Below are 14,518 nucleotides of genomic sequence, written 5' to 3'. Positions count from 1 at the left end.
TGTTGTTAAGTTTTTTACAAGAAGACATGGTTTTTTCTTTTTTGTTATTGTGTAGATTAGTTTGCAGACTGTTTGGGTGTTTGTACTTTGTTTTTCATGTGTGATGTGACTGAGAGACTAGGATTAGTTTGTATGGGTTTGTCTTTCAGGCTACACTGAACAATGAACATTTTGAACAAATTTTTTTTACTCTGTTAAAATTTTAACATTTACTTCTGTGTTCCCAGCAATCGGATTTTATCGGAAAAAAATTCGATATCCGATAACTTAACCCTAACCTTATCGGATTGGATCTTTTTTTATCCGCCAGATATTATCGGATACCGGATATCCGATAATCCTTAACCTTAATCTTATCGGTACTGCCAATATCCGCCGGATATTTATCCGTTGCCAGCCCTACTAGTGACAGTCACAATTATCATAAACCTAGCCATCTAGAAAATAATAGCTGACCGTATGTCTTAATGTCTCAATTTTCCCCGTACTGTATTACTTTGCAACCTGCCCTTGAGGTCTTCTGGTTTTTGAGAACTGTATATTTTAGAAGCCCTAGGCGAAGATAAAACGGGGGCCCTTCATTTTTTATGGAAGTAGTTGAAATTTTTTCAACAAAAGCTTATCATTTTGGCGTGTTCTGTGTTTTTAGTTTATTCACAAACCCTGATCAGTTTGGTAAATAATAAGAAGGATGAATTGCAACTCGATGCATTACCACCATTCATTCATTCTGGCAGGATTCCTGGTTAGGCTATTCCAATGATAAAATTGCAAACCAAATTTTGAAAAAAATAGTTACGAAACTGAATTCAGGAGTTCAGAGCATTGATTGGATTATAGGAAACAATAAACATATCACAGCTAAAGCCTTATGTGTTTGCTTATTATTTTTGAGTTGGATCAGCAAGTCAAGATTTTAAGAATTAAAATTAGGTGTAAAATAATGTAAGTGATTACTGCGTTGTTGTTTCAACTCCTCAAATATTTTCAAGGCTAGAATATTAGATTTGTTTTAGGATATATATATTTGTGTTCCGTCATTAGTATCTGTGTATGGGTGAAAACTGTTTCCGCGGTTTTTGGTAAATTTGGGTGTGTGTGGATGAGAAACGAATCTAAATCCTAAACAAATGCACTGCACGGGAATGCTTTCTGATTCGAGAGATCAATTTGTACAATTCTGGCCTAAACCAAGAAATGGCCGTTCCAGACTTGCTTCGTTCACAAAGCGAAGGAGATGGGGTTGATCTTAGGGAGGGAAGCGAAGAAGGTGTTGAGAGTGTGAAGGTGTTGGCTGTTTATGACTTGTATCAGAAAGATGAACAGGCTTGCAAAAAATATAAGCAATCAGCTCTGAGTGTTTGAATATGTTATATCAACACTTGGTTTCTGTCTGTTTTGGAAATAGGGAGGAGAACCTATTTATACAAGCCATTGAGCATAACCCTCGTCTCTCGTGGGAAGTGGAGGAAGTGGAGTGATGGAATAGTGGGGTCGTGTTAGTGTCACACGATTAGTCCTTGCCCACTTCTCCCATCATCACTAATCGTCCATGTCTTCCTGATACGTTCTTGTGATGGCGCGTTGCACGTTGTAAACCGCCAGACCAATACCCCAGTAAGTATCCCCCAGTTTGTGACATGCTTGATGTCTCGAATGTGTGGATCGTGGGACCCACAAGAAGTAGCATGCAGTGCTAGGTTAAATAACTAAGTTATTTTTGGGAAATCGATATTTATAAAATATCGTGTGTATTCTATGCATGTAATGCATCGAATACATTCAATATGCATGAAGCATCGCTGTTTTAAAGCTTAACGGAGTAAGTCACGGATTAAGCGTCTTAAAACATCATCACGTCCAGCCATTTTCGAGTGATCGTTTGGAAGCCTCGTGGGCAAGCCATCTCATGGCCGATCACTCCATGTGGAAGAGTGGCGGACGGTGATTACAAAGACGCTTCATTGGTCGTCTAGCTCTTAACCTAGGATGCCCGACCAAGCTAGCGAAGTTGGACGGACGAGATGGCTTAAGACCCTCATCTGCGACCGTTGATGGAATATTAGGTTTTAAAGAGGTGCGCAAGCATCACTCTTTGGCTTGATCGAACTCAAGCATGGGAGCCAGTTTTGGTGGGACCGATCGGTCCTGCATGGAGGTGGCCCGTCAGTGTACATGTCCATGCTGGCTCGTCTCGCGAAGATGCGATCTAGGCCACTCAATTTGACCGGCAAAAGTGAGTGGTTGAAATCGGTTTTCGACAGAAACCCGTTGCCGCAAAGGAATTGAAAACCGCGCGACATTCCTACTTTGGGCGCGCGCTTCGAGGCGTTCGGTCATGGTTGGCCTAGGCCGATCGGTCATGCGTGTAGATGGGCCCACAGTGATCATGTTGACATGCTTGAGACCTTTTAAGTCTATATCTACACCCTCCATCCAAGCTTGCGAAGATGGACGCTCGTGATCGATTAACGACACATGTAACATGCCGCAAACCTTAAGTAGGGTTTTGGATCGGTCGTGCGCATGCAATTTCAACCAAACGGTTTGGCAAGCTATGTTCCTCCCTTGGGGAGGCCGATCATGCGGGGTCCACATTGGACCGACGGTGAACGTGTCTGTACCTGCCTCGTGGTCTTAGGTGTGATCTAAGCCATCCAACCATGCTTTAGAAGTTGGATGGTCGTGATCAATTTAAGACACTAGTGGACTTCCACGGCTTTTAAAGCATCACGCCAGCCATGTTTTGAGCAATCGTTTATTTCTCCATGGCTTGGTCGTGAGAGAACCGACCATGTAGGTGAAAAGTTGGCCCCCCTAATGTGCATGCCAACGCTTCTTCGATTAATCGGGGGACGATCCAAGCCGTCCAACTTGGCTTGCGAAGTTGGACGGTCGCGACTTCTTTGAGATTTTTTTTGACAGTCTTGCGCATACTAGCCACTCTATACCAGCTCGACCATCCTTCTTCGGGGCTGGCGTTTGGTGGCTATTTGGGGGCACAACATGTGTTCGACCGTCCATGGCATAAACGGGCTCGCTGGTGGTCATTGCGGTGATAGCCTGCTCCTGCTGAGGATTGTCTAGGCTGGTTAAATCATGCGGCCAACCTGCGTGGTCGTGATCGTTTCTGAGACTGACATGGCAGTCCATATTTCCCTTAAGAAATATGCTCAATCGGGTTAGTATAACACACCGAGAGATGTAGCCTGTACGGGTATTTCGTGCATGCCTCACTATTGACACTTGGAGATTCGTGTTACTCTGCTAAGAGCAACACTCAGTCGTCATGCCGCACCAATAATGAGAGTTCTGTGGGAACAACACAGGAAATACAAGGATAATCATGCATTAATTAATAATGTTATAAATCCACAGAATATCAGGATTGTTGCTACATGCTCCGTTCTAGGTGTATATAATTCACAGAATACTGGGATTGTTGCCACATGCTCCATTCTAGGTGAATTAGTAAAGTGAAGAAGTATTCATCGCTCCGATAGCTTTATCCTCTGCAGGATGTCAGCGTATTAAGTTCGGCTTTTACAATTTTAGCCTTGAACAAAAATACACCATCAATATTAAGTCCCCAGCCTAGAGCATAATGGTTACACTATTGTGGGGTAGGCATGAGATGGTAACATATATTGATAGGATCCGGAGATACCTATTTATATAAACCGCAATTCCATGGTGTGTAACTAGTAGAACAATGGCAAGTACAGGTCGTTCCCACGAGGAGCGGTGGAAATACGTAATCAATATCTCTAATGGACTAACAAATAAAGATGTTTTTGGATTTTTGAAAGAATAAAAAAAATAAGAAGAATAAACTCAAGTAACAAAACGAATCAAATGGGAGAGTTGGAAACCAGGGTTTAATGTATCCACCACTATTTCTATTCAAATACTGAAATGAAACATAATTCATGAATTAAGTTCGTTCTATTGACATCACCTATTATATATATTAGAGTCTCAAATATCACTGGGACGCCCTAAGCATGGCACATCAAAAGACTAAACCAAAGCATGCACCATCAAATTGCATTAGCGAGAAAATTATACGAAACTAAATACAGGTTCTCAAATAATACCTGGATATTCTAAGCATACCCCATCAAAGGATTTAACCCAAGCATGAAATATCAAATAAGTAGACAAATATATTTTAGATCCTAACAATTATGCACAAAGGTTATACGAAACCGGTGAAGCAACAACTCATATTATCATTAAATCAATATATAAAATCATGGAATTATTTATTCAATTCAAAATGGTTTATTGCTATATAATCCAATCAATCAAAAATGGCCTAATACCCATGTAGTTTCAACCATAAAAACCCTAGTTACAAAATAATTAGCAAGCCATTGCTTTCTCAAAAGCCATAAATAAATAAATTAGACATTCACTAGCTAATCGAAATGGAATTGGAAAAACGGAAGAACGCAAACCCTTCTCCGTCTCTCCTTCACGGCTCTGTAGCCGCCTCCCTTCTATTCGTCTCCCAAAACCGGCCTCAGAACCCCCTTGTTTTTCCTCTTCAAAATACAGAAATTATATACCAAATAAAGGTGTGTCGTCATTCTATTAATTAACCTTAATTGAAACTTGCATGGTGGTCATCGATGTGATCTCCCCATATATATATTCTTCTTCATTTTGCTTGCATGCATATTTGGTAGACTTAAAAAGAATCCCACTGGTGGGAAAAAAAAATTTTAATTCATTTTTCTCCCTCCAACAAGATATTCACGTGGACCCATTTATTTGTTCCAATATTCCACTACCTAACAGGCTTTCCTTTCCAACTTCCCAAAACTATGCATATATGCAACGACACATGGCATAGTAACCCCTATAATGTTTTCTGCTTGCATGTCACACGACTGTTCTTCTGAGCCCCACAAAACCATGATTCAGGGGAAAGCATGTGTACGTGCTTGACCTCCTTGTTTTCAATTAAAACGGTCCCCCTTGTGTATCATCCCTTCTCTGTCTGGCTTTGGTGTCTCGAGTAACCGTGCTGGTTTTTTTGTGTGGCAAGCACTGTTTTAGCTTCACATTTCGCCATTTATTCTTGTATGATTGGATTTACTTCTACTTTCTACAAAAGCATTACAATAGTATTATTAGCAACAATATCGAGTCCTAGCTAATATAAATATGGGTACAAAATGTAGCACATACGTGCTTATCAACACCCCCACACTTATATTTTGCTAGTCCTCGAGCAAAACAAAGAATTGACCCGCTACGCAGCTGGTCATATCATAAGAGAGAGTTAGACCCGCTACACAGCTGGTCATAAAATGAAATTTTAAAATACCATACACAAGACCCGCTACACAGCTGGTCATAGAAAATACCCTACAAAAGACCCGCTACACAGCTGGTCATAACCCCTAAAATCATAATGATAATATTTTATTTTATTTTTTTAAGACCCGCTACACAGCTGATCATCTTTTTATTTTTTTATTTTTTTTAAAACCCGCTACACAGGTGGTCCTAATATGCAATTTTTCTTTTTTCTTTTTTTTTAAAGCCTAACGAAAATGCCACTCCCCCACACTTAACATTACATTGTCCTCAATTTAATTGAGTCAACCAACATAGAAATTAAGATGGGAAATTCAAGCAAACAAATAAAAGATAGAGGAAAGAAAACAAATATGATGGGTTGACTCCCATGAAGCGAAATCGTATGGGTTGACTCCCATAATCTTTGTATCCATGTTTGCGCACATAAAGAACCCCAAATAAGGTGAGGTTGCACCAAAGTAAGCAGGAAAGCATATATATAAAGTCTGAAAAGTTGGGGATCAGTCCAACAAATCAGGTCAGCTGCGAATATGAACCTGCAAACACTATAAACCTCCAAAAATATATGTAAATCCATTCCCAATTGAAAACAGTCCTTGGTCGAGATAAATAAATCATTTACATGGACAGTAAACATAGAATGTATATTAGTTTCTATTTGGGAAGCACAATGTAAATCGGGTTCTAAATCAGCTGAAATACATTCAGTCGACACATTATCTTCACTAGAAATCATAGGAAGCAATGTATTGACAATGTGAAAGGGCGAAGAATTATCAAACTCAGCACAATAGTTTAAACCTGTATCTAATGGTTCAAGTTTATCAAAATCAGTAACTCCTAAATCTGGTTCTAAGTCCGCGGAAATAACTTCCGTTGTTGAGTTAACTTGATTAACCATTGGAGGGCACAATGCATTGACAGTGTCAATAAGCATAGGATCATCAGAATCTGCAAAGTGCGCTAAACAAACTGAGATTGGTTCAAAATCAGTATTTACCTGACTAGTACCAATCGCCTCCACATTCACATCAACAATCAGGAAATCACAAGATGAGTCAGCATAGCAGGAGCTCAATGGAGCAACAATATCATGAATAATAACCTCATCGACTAAGTGATTTATAGAAATCTCACTATTCAAATGACTATAAGGTACCTCAGTATGAATGTCTACTGTCTCTAAGTCGTTAGACTCAACAATAGTATTCTCTGTACAAACATGTTCCTCTAAATCATCAGCTGCATATAACTCTTGGCATGCTAAAACTCTCAACCTTTGCTGCAAACTAGGCGGTGTATGTTTATAATACTTCTCATATATTGTCAAAGGTGATTCTTCACTTACCATAGGTGGGGCAAAAACTCCATACTGTTGCCTCTGCATATATTCCCCAAGCGTCATATCAGAAGACGTCTCCTGAGAATGTGAACTTCTACGCATATATTCTGCAAGTGTCACCTTAGATAACATCTCGTGCAAAGAATTCATCATCCTCAAAAAGGTACCTGAAACAAAATTCTAAAACACAAAAAGAGTTAAAAGGAAAAAGAAATCCTAAAACAAAATAAAAATACTGTACAAAAATAAAATAAAAACCTAACTATTTAGTAAATCAAAAATACTAATTACAATATTCCACAACCGCTCCCCGACAGCGGCGCCAAAAATTGATAGGATCCGGAGATACCTATTTATATAAAACGCAATTGCACGGTGTCTAACTAGTAGAACAATGGCAAGTACATGTCGTTCCCACGAGGAGCGGTGGAAATACGTAATCAATATCTCTAATGGACTAACAAATAAATATGTTTTTGGATTTTTGAAAGAATAAAGACAATGAGAAGAATAAACTCAAGTAACAAAACGAATCAAATGGGAGAGTTGGTAACCAGGGTTTAATGTATCCACCACTATTTCTATTCAAATGCTAAAATGAAACATAATTCATGAATTATTTATTGTTCGTTCTATTGACATCACCTATTATATATATTAGAGTCGCAAATATCACTGGGACGCCCGAAGCATGGCACATCAAAAGACTAAACCAAAGCATGCACCATCAAATTGCATTAGCGAGAAATTTATACGAAACTAAATACAGGTTCTCAAATAATACCTGTCTATTCTAAGCATACCCCATCAAAGGATTTAACCCAAGCATGAAATATCAAATAAGTAGACAAATATATTTTCGATCCTCACAATTATGCACAAAGGTTATACGAAACCGGTGAAGCAAAAACTCATATTATCATTAAATCAATATATAAAATCATGGAATTATTTATTCAATTCAAAATGGTCTATTGCTATATATTCCAATCAATCAAAAATGGCCTAATACCCTTGTAGTTTCAACCATAAAAACCCTAGTTACAAAATAATTAGCAAGCCATCTCTTTCTCAGTAGCCATAAATAAATATATTAGATATTCACTAGCTAATCGAAATGGAATTGGAAAAACGGAAGAAGCAAACCCTTATCCGTCTCTCCTTCACGGCTCTGTAGCCGCCTCCCTTCTATTCGTCTCCAAAAACCGGCCTCAGAACCCCCTTGTTTTTCTTCTTCACAATACAGAAAATATATACCAAATAAAGGTGTGTCGTCATTCTCTTAATTAGCCTTAATTGAAACTTGCATGGTGGTCATCAATGTGATCTCCCCATATATATATTCTTCTTCATTTTGCTTGCATGCATATTTGGTAGACTTAAAAAGAATCCCACTGGTGGGAAAGAAAAATCTTATTAATTCATTTTTCTCCCTCCAACAAGATATTCACGTGGACCCATTTATTTTTTCCAATATTCCACTACCTAACAGACTTTCCTTTCCAACTTCCCAAAACTATGCATATATGCAACGACACATGACATAGTAACCCCTATAATGTTTTCTGCTTGCATGAAAATCACACGACTGTTCTTCTGAGCCCCACAAAACCATGATTCAGGAGAAAGCATATGTACATGCTTGACCTCATTGTTTTCAGTTAGACCGTCCCCCTTGTGTATCATCCCTTCTCTGTCTGGATTTGGTGTCTCGAGTAACCTTGCTGGGTTTTTTTTTGTGGCAAGCACTGTTTTAGCTTCACATTTCACCATTTATTCTTGGATGATTGGATTTACTTCTACTTTCTACAAAAGCATTAAAATAGTATTATTAGCAATAATATCGAGTCCTAGCTAATATAAATATGGGTACAAAATGTAGCACATGCGTGCTTATCATATACAACGTAAAAAGAAAAGACAAAGTAAGTTTACCTGGAGGGACTCTGGCCGGCCGTGTTGGCAATCATCCATGTGAGTACGCCAGGTGTGACCACGACCTTGGTGGGACAGGTTTCTTCCTTCGGGTATTTGATCCAAGAAGGGAATAGAACTTGTATGCTCCCATTCCCATAGAAAACCGTGCATGTAACCCTGGACGAATATGGACCCCACCATGTATATGCTTCGACCAAACGTCACCTTGTTCCACCTCTTTGATAGGCATGTGGGCCCGCCTAACTCGCTCAACCGTGGGACTCATCATGCGCCTGTTTGATCGAGCGTGGGGCTTGTTGTGCCTGCTTCGGTTAAATGTGGGTCCACTTCGCGCCTGCTTCAGTCGAACGTGGGAACCGATGTGAGCATGCTTGCTTCGAACATGGGAAGCTGTGCATGCTTCGATCAAACACGGGTCCACCGTGTATAAGTTTCAAACATCGGCCATGTCCTGTGCATGCTTTGCCCGTACGGTTGATGTGCTTGCTCGAGTGTCATCCTTGCTACTTCGACTGGTCGGTTGTCAGCCAAGAAAAAATAATTTAAGTTCTTTCACTTCACAATTATAAATAATAGTATAGTTATAAGAAAAAATTCGTTCCACGGGGAGATATGGGTTGTTATTCGTATTTGAAAACTTAAGTAAACTGGGGGGATTTTGGTTGTTTAAAGTAAATTAAACTAAAAGCTGTAAATAGTTGAGAAAATATCAGAGGAAAAAAAACTTGGTTAAGGAATTAGTCGTCCATCATTACACATGCTACTCAATTAAGCAATCAATATCATCATCACTCTCTTACAATACCAATAACTCTAAAATATCCCCAATCGGTGTAATACTTCCTTACGTCTCCAAATATCAACACATATTGCAATCGCTAATACATGAGTTATTTTTCATCAAATAACCTAGTGCTCATTGCTAACAGATCCAACTTGAGAAAATCATTATGGTCTGTGAGACGAGTTACTCATAGGCAATACATACACAAACATGTCATATTCAACCTAGGCCAAGTTTTACTTATGACTTCCTTCACGATTCACACCGCTAGTAATCACAAATCACTACTTATTATTAGGATTCTTGACATATATCTAAGTCTCCTAATTAGTTGTAGACAAGTTATTAAGATATTCAATTTGCAACTTAAATATACGAAACAACTAATCATATCGAATGAACACAATCATTCAATTATTATGCCTAGTAAAACATGAACGATATTTGAGAGTGAATAACGAGATTAGTGCATCAATCGAATAACATGCTTATGATTTAGGTTTACATCCTTAACCAAATAGAAAAGTTTAGTTCATCATAACGGAGTTTATGAAAATCAAAGGAGAGGAAATATAGAACACAAACTACAGTCGCATAATATCTTTATCCACTGCTGCTTATGTTGCAATAAACCTTCAGCTACTACTGCATCAATTAAACTCCTTAAGCTTCTGTTTTTCTCTGAGGAATTTCGTCGAACAGTTGGTGTGCGTAAAAACTAGGGTAAGCTCGTCCCTTTGGGTTGCAAATTTGACCTATATTTATAGTTTCCGTTCCCTGAAAATTCGAATCTGATAACCTACAAGCTATCCTTAGACGATACAAACCCTAAAAAAAGCTTTAATCTTCACCATTCATCTTGAAAATCGACGGCAAGATATTAACTTGGTTGATGTTTTTCTAGCTGCAATATCAATCCAAAACTTCTCATTCGACTGAATTATCTCCCAAGTAATTGACCCGATACCAATCTAAGATTACTAGCCACACTAACTCTCCTCTCAGGTTATCGAGATTAACACGTCAAACTTCTTAAGTCCGTGCTTATCCTTCCTTCTTTTGCTGAGCTTCAGGAACACCTACCAATCCCTTCAGTCACCAACAAGCCAATGGCTCTGTATTCTCGGTCAAGTCTTCTCTGTCCAGTACGCCCCTTCAAAACAAAATAAGCACGGCTAACTATGATGCAGCTTAGTAGTAGACGGATAGTTGACACATCTTCTCATCTTTCTTGTTTTCGTACATCCAACTCCTCGATCAATCCCTGTTGTTACTCGAGCTTCATCATAGCTTCAAGGTCAGCAACACCGTTATTGCCAACCTCTGTGTTGCTCCTCGATCTTCTATCAGCCAACAGTCTCGGGTTCTTTTCTCTCAAAACCCATCTTTGCCGATGATGATCATCCACAACCAACTTCATCGACTAATATCCTCATTGCCATGTCTCACCGAGACTTACCAAAACTCACAACACCTTGGTCACTGCCGAGATTGAGTTCTCATCTCCAAATCCATTGTATGCAACTATCATGACAGTTCAGCTCCATCTTTACCATTCTTCTCTCGAGAAACCCATTGATCAGCATCAACGCTTCAATGTCAGCAGCAACATCATTACTCTCTATCGCTCTCTCGAACTCAACTGCTATAATCATCATCAGATAAAGATTCCTCCATCTCAGTTATCAATGGTAGCCATCACCGAGCATCATGATCATTAGCCATCATCAATCGAGGTCAACACTTCCACATGTAGCATCTCCATTGCTTCCATCATTGATAGACGCATTTATGTGTCTATTTTGTTCTCAATGTTCTGTATTGTTAGGCTCGATTAAATACTTATTGTGTTATTTTATATTTTTGTAGATGTTTTTGGAAAAATAAGCTCTTGCGGCGAAATTGGCTCGAAAAGTGGTGTTTTACACCCTAGGACAGAGTACTAAAGACACCCCAGAAATGCACCGGAGGAACCCAGAAAAAGTGTTGGAAACACCCCAAAAAAATTACTAAAGGCACCCCAAGGGACATGTGTTATTCGGACTCCAGCAACGGATAAGGGGGCGACCACTGGATAAGGTGTGACCTTCTTCACAAATTCAAAAAAATATTTTGGGGGGAAAATATTTGCTCTTCACTGGCAGATTTTCTCGATGCATTTGGACGTGATTTTGTGCGATTCAATCGCTGAAACTTTGTGGAAAGATGTAATATATCATAACAGAGCTGGTATGGGTGATTGTTTCGAATGAATTTGGCTGGATAATCACGTGGAAGAAATCAGGGCAACACGGGTTTGAAAATGATATTCACGGATTTTCAGCAAGTTTGATGTGTGCTGCTCGTGTTTGGATGACACTTAGTCATTGAAGATGCGTGTAGAAGCTAAATAAGGGAGTATCAGAAGCTTTTTACGCGTGGAGAATCATTTCAGGGAAGAAAATATTCGGAAAATATTTTCTTTTAACACCGAGTAATGGAGGATCATGGAGAGTTAATGAGCGTGATTTCTTGTCGCTGTTGGGTATAAATAGGTTCCCTGGGTGTCCTAGAAGGGGTGTCGAGAGTTGGGGGATAGGAGAGCTCAGGAGCGAGAAATCAAGAGTTGATGAAACTCTGTTTCTGCTCCTGCTGATGATGAAGAACACCAAGAACACGAAGAACAGACTCGCAGGGACAGTCGTTTATCAACAGTGAAACAGACTCACAGGCGTGGGTCGTAGGTGTGGGTCTTAGAACCACACGACAATAGCACTTCTCTTTTATCGTTCTTTTGTGACGCTTCCTGTGGGTCGCACATTAGCTGTTTACACCATTTTCTCTTCTTCTCTTCATTGTAAACACCATTTGAGCAATAAATATTTTGAGCGTGTTTTTATCATGATGAGCTAAACCCAACACTGGGACGACGGAGGAGGGTGAATTTCATACACGGGTAAATTTTTATTCTTTTTATGACTTTTGCATTAATTTAAAATTGAAATATGATTTGAATTAATTGGTTGTTATTTAATTTGATGATGTATGCTTAGCTTAGGTTTTTGATACATCATGCTTAGGACTTACAATCGATGTTTTGAGAATCTATCTTGGCAAAATCAGAGTCCATGTTAATTTTATTGAGTTTTAAATTGTCAAAGAATATATGAATGAACCCTGTGTAGTGAATTCGGCCAAATCCTTAGTCCCAGTACCTCTCGCCCATTGTTAATATTTTTGTATATATATATATTTTTTTAAATCTAAAAATTCCATTTCCTTCACAAGTCTGAAACGAATCTTTTACACTATCAAACAACTTTTGGAAAATCAATTTTGGCGCGCGCCGGCGGATTTGTGCTTAGGTAGAATTTTAGGTTTTTATTATTTTTTATTATTCCATTTGTTCTTTTTACGTCTCTTGGTTGTGTCTTTGTATTACAGGTTTGAAGTTGGATACTAAAGACTTGGAATCAAAGCTTAAAGCTAAAAGAGAAAGAAAAAAGACAAAGCAAAAAAAAATAAAGAAAAAAGAGAGAAAAAAAAAAGAGAGAGAGAATTATTTTTTATTTTTATTTTTTTAAGAGACTTTCCATTTTTTTTTTTGTAATTATTATTATTATTTTTTGTATTTCTTTTCATTGGACTGGACTTTGGACAATTTATTTTAATTTTAAACCCTACGGAAGGGTTATAAAATAAATTAAATATAAACTGTTTGCAGGGAAGGACGACGATTACAATATCGTCTCGGCCCCTCGGGTTCGCACACTGACACCGAGTCAGTGGCCCGAGTCGACTACAGCGGTTCTTCGCCCGTCTGGTACGGGAGGTAAACTTTCTAAACACCCGCGAATCCCTGTCAGCGGGTTTACTGTATGCCTTAAGGTGATATATGTTGAGGACTGAACGGTTGCTTTAATTTCCTAGTAAAGGGCAAGAACTGGCCAATAAGATAAGGTTCGGATTTCATCACCGTTCCCTTCTTCCCGCCTTAGGTAAACGAAACCAAACGCGAACCAAGCTTAAAATTGATTAGAACGAGACCGATAGGGTAACGAGCTTGGTAGGAAATCTTTCGAAAAATATTGGTTACTCTTTTAGCATACTTCGAAGTTCTTGATGGTTTCTGTAAGTTGAATGCGTGACTGCCGCCTTGTGATAGCGGTGAGGCCTTGGGTATCAAAGCTCCACTGAGCTTCCCTCGCCTCGATTCAACTTACATTGCTCGGATTGATTCCAGGGGTGTGTTTGCTAAATTGTAACGAATTCCTTTCGAAGGAATAGAAGCTGGTCTAGAAAACAATCTAAGTGGAGCCATCATGCTTTTGTTTGCTAGATTCTATAGGTTTGATTTGGTCGAGTCAGCCTTGTTTGTGATTGTGTAGAATTCCCTTGCAATTAAGAATGTCGAACTGGTATGATAGAAGCCAATACAATGATTATCGACCTGAATTTGAATATGGACATCATCCTTTCTATGACCATGTTGGGAATAGTGGTTGGGAACGCCATCCTTTTCAAGGTTATGGTTCATACCATAGTGAGCCCAATTACTATCCACACGCGAATTGGTCTTACGAGCAAGAAAATCAGGAACATTATAGTACTAGTTACGCGTTTTTGGAAAATTACTTAAAAACTAGTCCTGATTATGATATTTCTGAACCTGTTCCTTCTCTAGAAGAGACCCAACAACGGATTAAAAGGACGTATAAACGTTTAGTTGCAATGAATAGTTTAAAAGAAGAGTGTACACGGTATTCTGAGATGATAAACGAGTAGTGAACGTATAAGTGTTATGCTCAGTGAAATTCAGGCACGTCTAGAGGCAGAAAATGAACAGTTAGCTAATGCTGCTCGAAATGATCTAAATTTCCAAAATAGTGTTTCTAATTCTACCCTTGATATCAATAGTGAATATTTGCCTAATTTAGAGGACGAGGTTAGAATAAAAGACACTACTTATTTAGATAAGGTTCAATCATCTTCGTACTATTATGATGAGGATAGTAGTAATGAAGAATCTGAAATGTGTAGGCATAGTGATCAGGAATCTATTAATCCAATTGAGCTTTATAATGATTCTAGTTCAAATCCAAATAATTTTTATGATTATTCACCTATTCAAAAGGACGAGGATT

This window comes from Papaver somniferum, chromosome 1 (assembly GCF_003573695.1).
Source record: "Papaver somniferum cultivar HN1 chromosome 1, ASM357369v1, whole genome shotgun sequence".
Taxonomy (NCBI): domain Eukaryota; kingdom Viridiplantae; phylum Streptophyta; class Magnoliopsida; order Ranunculales; family Papaveraceae; genus Papaver; species Papaver somniferum.
The sequence above is the reverse complement of the archived record's forward strand: the minus strand, read 5'-3'. Positions refer to the sequence as shown.